At 41.8% G+C, this 11,106-nt stretch overlaps 1 long non-coding RNA gene across 2 annotated transcripts; it reads right to left on the bottom strand.

Annotated features, from left to right (window-relative positions):
- Positions 1–9: 9 nt before the first annotated feature.
- Positions 10–10,336, bottom strand: LOC145642136 (uncharacterized). Of its 2 annotated transcripts, none has more exons than XR_014115646.1 (3): positions 10,122–10,336; positions 9,855–9,973; positions 10–341 (listed from the first exon to the last, which is right to left on the bottom strand). It is a non-coding gene; the product is annotated as an uncharacterized LOC145642136 (long non-coding RNA). The 2 variants fall into 2 exon arrangements; XR_014115647.1 differs by lacking the exon at positions 10–341 and adding an exon at positions 6,123–6,531.
- Between the last annotated feature and the right edge of the window lie 770 nt (positions 10,337–11,106).

Below are 11,106 nucleotides of genomic sequence, written 5' to 3'. Positions count from 1 at the left end.
AATCATAAAATCCATTAAAAGAAATCACAAAACTTTGAAGGCAGCTTAATAATCATTGGCAGATAAGTTCCCTTTCTTATCCTGAAAGGTCTATTGATCATCACATGAATGCGATGTGAGCAACAAACATGGATTCCATATGAATTTGAGTCTAGAAAGACATACACTGTAGTATTTTAACCAACCAAAGCATGTCATGTTCTCCCTGATGCTACATAAAATCAATGGTGATTAAAAGGGGGGGAAGGGGGGAATTTTTCTCTGCAAGTATTCCTTCTTGCAGGAGCTCCTGGGTACCATCCAAAATAGTCAAACATGCTATCATAAAGGCATTGACATGCCTGCAATAAGAACCAAACAACAGAGATTTTAGTCAACTTAGAATTTATGAAACAGTCAATTCCAAGGATAGCAAGGGTGAATATTTAAAGAAAAAAAAGGTATAAAACACTCGTGGAGTCGTGGATATTATTAAAAAAATAAATAAATAAAAGGTATAAAACACTGGCATTGTCCTAAAAAATCATGATAAGATGATGCTCAACTATTGCTGAAACACGCTACATGTCCATTTGACTTAATTTCAATGAAATACATTCTCGTGATCTGTATCCCATAGCCAGATCACAACAGAGCACAATCAGCAAAAACACTATTAGCTTTGTCTGAAGATGCCTGGAATCTAGCTAGCTGCTAACATAGTAACATTACATGCAGTTCACAAGAGTCTTCTCTCAGGTGATTTCTTTAGGGGTGGTAATGCAAGTATGGTTATAATCTGGCCAGATGGAAGAAAAGCTTACTTTAATCATCTTCTCATTCCGTTTGAGAAAATGACAAAGCAACAAGTGTGACTTATTACTGACTTGAGTGTTCTCTCATTTATTAGGAAAAACAGACGTATGCAAGTATCATATAAATATATATAACGAAAAAACATGTTTGCTACTTGCTATTTAAAGAACACCAGATAAAAACCCTCAATCTAAGACCTGGCAGTCTGAAAGCTACGTCTTACTGCAACGGACTAGCGTTTGAGACAATAAATAAGTCGAAAGGTTGTTGTTTGATTGTTAAGCTTAAAGCTTCAAAAGATAAATATGGCTTTAGGCCATAACTCTCCAAAGTTCCTCTTACAAATTTCTGGATACCCTCCTCCTACTAGTCTCTTACTTCTTATACTACAATTACATTACTAGGATTGGCAACATAGCCTTAATTACTACAATTATCTACTCTTGTCCTCATACTATTTTAGTGCAATACAAAAGCTGCTTGTCTCCCAACGGTCCTCTGTTTCTCTCCCTGGCAGTAGCTTACGGCTTGGTGTTGTGGCTGGTAAGTGGCTGCTTCTTTTTGTGTCTCCTGCTGTAAACCAAGTTCACGGGTGGTTGTTGATGTATTGCAATACCGCCCCCCAAAAGCGCCACCTTGTCCTCAAGGTGGAAATGCGGAAAGTGCTCTTTGATGGCTTCGGCTTCCTCCCAAGTGGCCTCGAACTCGGGCACTCCTAACCACTTGATTAGCACTTCAATGTTGCTGTGCTGCCCTCCCTTGTGCCTCACCTCCAACACTTGCTCTGGCTCCACTACTAATTCTAACTCTGGAGTTAGCTGAGTAGGAATGGTAGTGGAAGTTGGCGCATCCCCAACAGCACGCTTCAGTTGAGAAATATGGAAGACGGGGTGAATGCGGCATTGCTCGGGAAGGAGTAATTTGTAGGCAACCTCTCCCACACGCTGCACTATCTCATAAGACCCATAGAAGCGCGCGGCCAGCTTTTCAAATGGCCTTCTTGCCAACGATTTCTGACGATAGGGCTGTAGCTTGAGGTAGACAAAATCCCCGACTTCAAATTCCTCCTCCCTACGCTTCCCATCCGCATTTCTCTTCATGATCTGCTGGGCACGCATTAAATTCCATTTCAACTCATCCAACATCAAGTCCCGCTCTTGCAAAACCTCCTACCGTGGTTTGCCCTATGGCCACTCGAATTAACTTGGGTGGTTCCCTCCCATACACCGCTACGAATGGGGTCACTTGGGTTGAGGCATGAGGTGTCGTATTATACGAATACTCGGCCCAAGAAAGCCATTTAGCCCACGTTTTAGGCTGCCCACTTGTAAAACAGCGTAGGTATGTTTCTAGCCTTTTGTTCACCACCTCCGACTGCCCATCAGTTTGGGGGTGGTACGACGTGCTTCGCTTCAATTCCGTGCCCTGCAACCGGAATAATTCCCTCCAAAAACTGCTCAAGAACACTCGATCCCTGTCAGAAACGATGCTTGACGGAATCCCATGAAGTCTGACTACTTCCCTCACAAACACCTCGGCAACCGTATAAGCAGTAAATGGGTGTTTAAGCCCTATGAAGTGAGCGTACTTCGATAGCCTATCAACCACTACAAATATCGTGTCCACCCCTTTCGATCGCGGCAAACCCTCGATAAAATCCATACTTATGTCTTCCCATATTCTCTCCGGGATGGGTAACGGTTGCAACAACCCCGCCGGCGATTGTTGGGAGTGCTTGTTTCTTTGACAAATCGAACACCCGCGTATGTATGCTGCCACGTCTTTCCTCATTCCACCCCAAAACCAATCCGAACCCATCTTCAAGTATGTTTTTGTCTCACCGATGTGACCTCCCTCCGGGGAATCGTGGTAAATTCGAAGCAAGGCCGTCTTATTCGCTGAATCTCGCGGGAGAACAACACGACCCTTGTACAGCAACCTTTGGTTCTCCACCGAATAGCCACGTGGTCCCTGCCCCTGCTCCACTTCAGCCTTCAATTTCTGAATTTCGAGGCTCTCTTCGATCTCCTTGTGTAAAGAACTAAAGACTCCCACTCCACCTTATGTGTAACCAACAGGGCATTACATTCCTCCCCTGTTTCACTCCCTTCACCCCCGCCCCGCCTTGAGAGGGCGTCAGCCACCCGATTGGCCACCCCGGGCTTGTATTGCAAAACAAAATTGAACCCCACCAATTTGCGCACCAATTCTGAAATTCCATTCTGATTTCTCGTTGTTCGGTTATGTACTTGAGGCTTTGTTGATCACTCCGGATCACGAATTTCCGACCCAACAAATAGTGCTTCCATTTTTCAACGGCTAGACACACCGCCATGAGTTCTTTTTCATAAATCGATTTGCCTTGCCCTCTAGGACCGAGCACCTTGCTAAAGAAAGCCACCGGCCTTCCTTCTTGCATCAACACCGCTCCAAGACCGTAGCCCGAAGCATCGGACTCCACCACAAAGTCCTTCGAAAAATCTGGCATAATCAGTACAGGAGCCGTGACCATGGCTTGTTTGAGGGCTTGAAACGCCTCCTCGGCCGCCGTCGACCACCCAAAATTATCTTTCTTGAGTTGCTGTGTTAGAGGCCTTGCAATGTGTGCATAATGTTGGATGAATTTCCTGTAATATCCCGTAAGCCCCAAGAATCCCCTTAAATCTCTCAATGATTTCGGTGTGGGCCAAGTGATCATGGAGCCCACTTTATCTTGGTCCATTGCAACCCCTTCACTAGAAATAACATGGCCCAAATAAGCCACCTTGGGCTTACCAAACTCACATTTCTTTAGATTTGCTGAGTGCCTTTTGAGTGTAGCTAACACCAATTTCACGTGAGCAACATGATCATCTTCACAAGCACTATACACTAGAATATCATCAAAAAAGACAAGTACAAATTTACGAAGATAGGGTCGGAATACCTCATTCATAAGAGCTTGAAAGGTGGCCGGAGCATTAGTGAGTCCAAAAGGCATGACGAGGAATTCGTAATGCCCTTCGTGCGTTCTAAACGCGGTTTTGTGGGTATCTTCCGGCCGCACTAAGATTTGGTGGTATCCGGCCTTAAGGTCAAGCTTTGAAAACAATCGGGCCCCATGAAGCTCATCTAGTAGCTCGTCGATCACCGGAATTGGGTATTTGTCTGGAACGGTCTCCTTATTGAGAGCCCGATAATCCACACAAAATCTCCACGACCCGTCCTTCTTCTTGACTAGAAGCACCGGGCTCGAAAAAGGACTCGTGGAAGGCCTTATGATGCCGGCTTGCAACATCTCTTCGATAAGCTTCTCGATTTCGTCTTTTTGAAATTGGGGATATCGGTAAGGCCTAACACTAATGGGGTCACTCCCTTCCTTGAGAACTATGGAATGCTCATGGCCCCTACTTGGGGGAAGCCCACTTGGACCCTCAAAGACCCCAGCAAACTCCTCTAACACCTCCTTCAAAAATTCTGGTGGCCCACTATTCGGCTCATCTTCTATTGGGCTGCCAACTTGCTGCTCAACCTCGTTCATCTCCACTAAATCGCCCCCTTCTTGTTTCCTCAAGGTTTTGATCATAGCTTTAAGGGTGATTCCCGATTTCACTAAGCTGGGATCCCCTCTAACCACCATAGTCTTCCCATTCATGGACAAACTCATTTCTTGTGACTTCCAATTTGTGAGCACGGTTCCTAATTTTTCAAGCCATTGAATACCCATGATCACATCCGAATTGCCCAATTTAAGAGGCAAAAAATCCTCCTCTATGTCCCAAACTCCCAACTCCACACGCACCCCCTTCCATTGTCCCTTGCCCTTGATGTTTTCCCCATTCCCAAGTGAGACGCCAAAACTAGCGTCACCGGAGACGTTTAACCCGAGGCTCTCAATTGTTCTTAGTGATATAAAATTGTGCGTGGCCCCCGGGTCGATCATTACCACCACCGAGTGCCCTTTAATTTTCCCCTTGAGTCACATTGTTTTTGGATTAGACAACCCAACTATTGAATTCATGGAAACCGAGACCGGCGTCACTTCACACTCCGGCTCCGGGGCCTCCACGGCTGTGAACTCCACTCCATTCTCTTCTTCCTCTTCCTCCACCATCAGTACGCTAAGCCCCTTAGCGGGACACACATGTGTAGGTCCCGTCCACCTTCCGTCACAACGAAAACAAAGACCCCTTGCTCTTTTATCTTGAATTTCCTTATCGGTGAGCCACCGGACTTCCCCGTTAAACCTGGTGGTGCCGGAGTTCGATCGGTTGGGAAAGGATGATGATGGTTGGTTAACAGAAGATGCTGAGTGTTGGATGGAATGGGTTGGGTTGTGTGTTTGGCTAATAGGTGGGCTTGAGCGAATTGGGCTAGAAACTGATGGGTTTTGTGTGGTTGTTGTCTTTTGGGCTGGCCAGCTCCCAAGAGTGTGGCTGCGGGGCTCCGATTAAAATACGAATATGGGCCCGGTTTTGAGAATGCTCCACCCGTCTTCCTAAGGCTGCTGACCCGGTTCCTTTCCTCGACCCGGATTGCCAGATCCATTGCGTCTTCAAGAGTGAGCGGGTTTAACATTCGGATCTCAGCTTTAATCTCCTCCCTCGAGCCATTGATAAATGGGCCTTTCATCAGACTTTCGGGTACATCCAACAGGGGCGACGCTTTCTCTATGAACAGCCGCCTATACTCCACCACCGTCGTTAACTGCTCCACCGCCAACCACTGCTCGTGTAGGGTCCCCGAGTTCACCGGCCGAAATTGGTTCAAGACACGACTCTTCATGTCTTCCCACCCCACCATGGGTCTCCTTCTACTCTCCCATTGGTACCACAGAAGCGCGTCGCCATCCATCGCCACGACTGCGGCTTGTAACTTCTCCGTCTCCGTCAAACCGTAGAACTGAAAAATTGCTCACCCCGGAGGATCCAACCATCGGGGTTGGAGCCATTGAAGGACGACATCTCCAACTTTCGATATCGCCACCTTCCACCCCCCTCGCGGTTGTCTTGGTTGGGCTTTCGAATTCCACCACCCGCGTCGGCATCCCAGTTGCCAAACCTGAGGCCTCCGCCTCCTAGCGGTGTTTCTCCGAAATTTCCCTCTCCAAACGGTTGGTTTACCCAACGCCGCCATCATCGCCCTCATCTCCTCGATGAACTGGTCTTGCTTCCGGGTTAGTGTGTTTTGGATTGAGTTTTCTCCTTCTCCGACCTTCTCGAGAATTTCTTCCATCCTCTCTTCAAGCGCGGCCACCCTCTCCGGGGTCACCGTCATCGGCGTCGGCGGCATCTCGCTCTGATACCAAGTGCAACGGACTAGCGTTTGAGACAATAAATAAGTCGAAAGGTTGTTGTTTGATTGTTAAGCTTAAAGCTTCAAAAGATAAATATGGCTTTAGGCCATAACTCTCCAAGGTTCCTCTTACAAATTTCTGGATACCCTCCTCCTACTAGTCTCTTACTTCTTATACTACAATTACATTACTAGGATTGGCAACATAGCCTTAATTACTACAATTATCTACTCTTGTTCTCATACTATTTTAGTGCAATACAAACAAAATACAAAAGCTGCTTGTCTCCCAACGGTCCTCTGTTTCTCTCCCTGGCAGTAGCTTACGGCTTGGTGTTGTGGCTGGTAAGTGGCTGCTTCTTTTTGTGTCTCGTGCTGTAAACCAAGTTCACGGGTGGTTGTTGATGTATTGCACTTACAAGACATCAACATAAGTAGCTGGCATGTACCAAATAGCTCAACCTAATCAAAAATTTGCCTAGTAAAGTCAATTGGCAACTACCAGCACAAATGAATCCTATAAACATCAGGAGCAAAGATTAAGTTAACGTTTTCAAAGTAGCATACACGTAGCTATAAAGATTTCCTATATGCAAAAGAGAGTCTACTACTTGCCGAAAGGTCTAGAATGTCCCAGAAACCCACCCCATCCTGAAATTCCCCACCCAGAAACCCACCCTCATCCTGAAATTCCCCACCCAGAAACCCACCCTCATCCTGAAATTCCCCACCCAGAAACCCACCCACATCCCATAAGCCCCACCCCGTGAAAACCCTACCCCGACAAAACAAGCTCTGACAAGGAAGGTGGGTAGCCATGGGGTGGTGCTGGTTTAGGCTGAGGGCTGGGAAAGTGGGAAAGGGGATGCTGAATATCAGTTTTTTTTTGTTTTATCATTTATTTTAAAATGTAGGACAAATTAGAAGGCAACATGTGACAAGTCACTTTCTTTAACCGGTTACCAACTTAAAAAAAACCGGACAAGGGAATATTTAGAGAAGATAGGATTTAAAGGTGGGATTATTTCTAGATTTTGTAAAAGTTGGATTGTCGTGAGTAGTTCGAGCAAAGGTGTGATTATTCTTTTCAATTTTTCCTTTATTATTTATTCATTAAGAAAAATGTGAGATGGAAACAATATTTGTTGAAGAATTCAGGGAAAGAAAGGAAAGATTATAAACAAAAAATTGAAAGTAGAAAATTTGTGGTTAGGTTGGCTTCCTAAAGTAAATACTTAGTGATAAGGACTGGGCGGTATGGTTTATCAGTGTTATGGCTATTGTTGCAGATTAAGAAAAATATAAGTACAATTATGATGATTCTTTTCATTGTCTCCTCTCTCCAGTACCCTTCTAGCTTCATATGATAAGCAGACAAGGTAGATTAAGAAAGTGAGATGACTAAGTTCTCTCATATTTGAAAATTAACAGTATGTAGTAGAATCAGATACTACATCATACATCTGTTACTTAGCACAGACTACTGTGACTCAACTTACCCCATCGAACAAGATGCAACTACAAAGGCAGTTGATGATTAGAATACATTTACCAAAACTTAAAAGAACTCGTGAAATTAATACATTGTCCCGGACTGAAGGAGAGCATTAAACATAGCATACAACTTTCTACTTTTCAAAGGTTATCCTTTTCCCTCTCGACAACAGGCGAGAAGCACATCATATAGTCCCTACTCCCTAGCGGCCTAGCAGCCTTGGAGGAAACGCAGGCGGTTTCAAACTCAGCAAAAGATCATCAAATTGTGTAGCACCAACTTAAAAAGACCTCCTCAAAACCTTTTCTAGCAACCTTATCAGCATAAAAAACTACGAGCGAATTCCAAACGCAATTAAATGCATCACTTGCCAGAGTTGCCACTTGCCACCATCCAAATTTTCTCATTTATTTAATGGACAAAAACTTTCAAAGTTACGAATCTACAGCCAGCAAGGTTAACTAAAATACACCTAATACAACCACAACGTACTCATTATTTTGTAAAGGGGAAAATTTAACTTAGGTAGCTTTCCTTATTCATGTGGGCATATAAAAAATGACAAAGTTGAAAATCAGCTCAAGACAAGTACAACTTTTGCTTTCCCAAGTCCCCTTAAGTGTAACCATTTTGCAGTTTTTGTTAATCAAGACTTTTTCCTACTATCTTACCTACGTAACACCATGTTGTATATTAAACAACAACAAGGATCAAAATCAAGACAATCAACTTAAAAACACATCCCCATTTTACAAATTAATTCACCAAAGGGAGACATAAAATCAAAATATACGAGAGGAGGCAGAAAACCCCTTTGGTTAAACTTTTTCCTGAAGCATAGATGAGATTAAAGATGAAAAAGACGCTAGCATTAGCAGAAGATCATTGATCATACGTTCTGGCACATTGGTACAAGAAACCCATTTCATTCTTACAAAGGTTTAAGACCCACCAAGTTCATACATTTGCATATAACAATTATATGAGCAAAGGTGAAGAGTATCATCAAAACAAAAATATTTTGTCCAGCTCTAATTCTCAATGAACTAGAACATGGAACTACGATAACACCGTTTAAATTGAAGCCTCAAATGTCCCCAAATAATTGTCAAAGTTCTACCCAAAATACATCTATACTTCGATCAAACCACTTTGTCATTTGAAGTCTGTATGTTTATATAATAACAACTCTAAATCTCCTCAAATAACTTTACATCCCTGAAAGCTTATGCTGATAGCCACGATATAATAATTTGGGCTCCACCTAAAACCTATTAGCTTATGCCCCACAACAATATTCCCCTCTAATTCACCATTAGTAAATACATCCCTTCATGATCACTTGAACCTTATCCCAACAATCCAACTATAAATCTCAAGCTTTATTCAAGAACATCCTTTGTAAGCATGTAGGCACCATTCTTGTTACTTTGTAAGTGTGAAAATTTTGGTTGCATTTGCTTCTCGATCACATCTAGCAACCAATAATATCCCACATTAATACCTTTTGTGCAAGCATGGTACAATGCATTTGACCTCGAATCTATAACACTAATACTTTATACTCATTATATCATAATATCTCATACTCATTATGCTTAACAATTCAACTTTCTTGAAGGAATCACTTAAGCCTCTACATCTATGGCTATGCTTCTACAACAACAATATTCCCCTATAAGACTTGAAGGGGGGTTTCATTCACCCTACCAGGAGTTCTCTATGGCGTTTAGGTGCTTTCTTTAAACCCTTTTACTTCAGGAAAGTGTAAAACTCTCACTTGAGCAGAGGTTAGATACAAGTGTGATATTTGCCCAACATTGTCTTTTCTAACTTAAGTGGATTGCTCCTATTGCCAATTGTTTTTGGAGGGTATCACAATTACACATTAGTCTCTCCTCCCTCTTAACCCCAATCGCTAACAAATTCCTTCAAAGTTTGTACATTTAACATGAAAAATATATACATATATAATCCGTAATATCCTACAACTCTGCTTTAGGCTCCATTCCATTAAAATCATTTCACATAGCCTCATAACTATCTTGTCCCAAGAACCAACTATAACTAAACAAAAATAACTGAAATTAGACAAATAATAACCCCATGCCCATGCCCATGAACATGAACATGGTCAACATTTAAGGTTTCTATAGAAAACCGAATCGGGTGATGAGTCGAATAGAACTCGATTGAAGAAATTATCAACTAATCTAGGTTACACCCACATACACTTGGTCAAAACAAAACAGCATTATGTAAAGAAGAGGAGAGAGAAAAGGAAAGAAACCTTGAGGAACTAAACACCAATTCTGGGAATCAACAGATAATACAGACTGTAATCTAGCAGAAGCAATCGCACTGTGCAACGGCAACATTGTAAGTAAGCAGCTTGCTTCAACAGGTAACCTAAAACCCCACAAAAACCCAGATTCAATTAACATCATAAAATCTCAAAATTTTAAAAACCCATCATCAAATTCATCCAAATGATTAATCAAATAACTAAAAGATAACATTTTAACTACAGATTAAACGAAAGAAAAGGGAAAAAAACCTTGAAATGCGAGGAATGCGCTTAGTAGAAGAAGAAACTGGAGATGGGGTGGTTGATTTGAATAAGTTAGCAATTGTAGGAATTGATTTGCATCTTCCTCGAATAGTAGATAATCTGGAGAGAACTGCTGTTGAGCTCATTTTTACTTATTTTTTTGCCCTATTTCCAGAATTTCTAAGCTTAGTGAGGATGAACCAAGAAGTTGAGGAAACGCAGTTTTGTTTTTTGTTTTTTTGTTTTTTATATATTTTTTTTTTTTTTTTTGTTTGACTCTCTTTTAGAGGTGTCCATTAGGACTTTGGATTGGACTAAAGTCTAGTCCAATCCAATCCGAAATATATTTGGACTCTCATTTTATAGTCTAAATTCAAATTCAAAGTTTTCAAAATCCAATCCGATCCAATCCAAATTAAAATTTCATAGTCCGAATCCAGTCCGATCCAATCCGAATTAATAATAAAAAAAAATTCCTAAGAAATGATTTAGGGTTTCTAGTATATAGTAATGAGGGGATTTGGCAGATTTGGGCTATTGGGTTTGGGCTTACTAATGTTATATGAGTTGAGGTTTATTATTATTATTTTTTTTATATATTAATTATATATATGTATATATATAAATTCGGAGTATTTAGACTGGATTTGACTTTTTGGACTTAAAAATTTTGAGTCCAAATCCAATCCAAAAATCCGAATTTCAAACTTTTTGAATCCAAATCCAATCCAAATTTAAAAAAGTCCAATCCAAATAGCTTATTTGAACTGGATTGGGTTGGATTTCGGACTGGAGTCCGAATAATGGACACCCCTAGTCTCTTTGACTTTGGTTGCTTACACTTACATTAGGCCCAAGAAGAAGATATACAATGTGCAACGACACAATGCCCATTCCAAAACACCAGAAACATATATTCGGGTCTCAAAAGAAGAAAAATGTCTAATTATTGTAATTAATATGAAACGGATGTAGTATATAGAATATATTT

Source organism: Chenopodium album, chromosome 8, assembly GCF_948465745.1.
Source record: "Chenopodium album chromosome 8, dcCheAlbu1.1, whole genome shotgun sequence".
In the NCBI taxonomy this organism is placed as follows: domain Eukaryota; kingdom Viridiplantae; phylum Streptophyta; class Magnoliopsida; order Caryophyllales; family Amaranthaceae; genus Chenopodium; species Chenopodium album.
The sequence above is the reverse complement of the archived record's forward strand: the minus strand, read 5'-3'. Positions and strand labels throughout refer to the sequence as shown.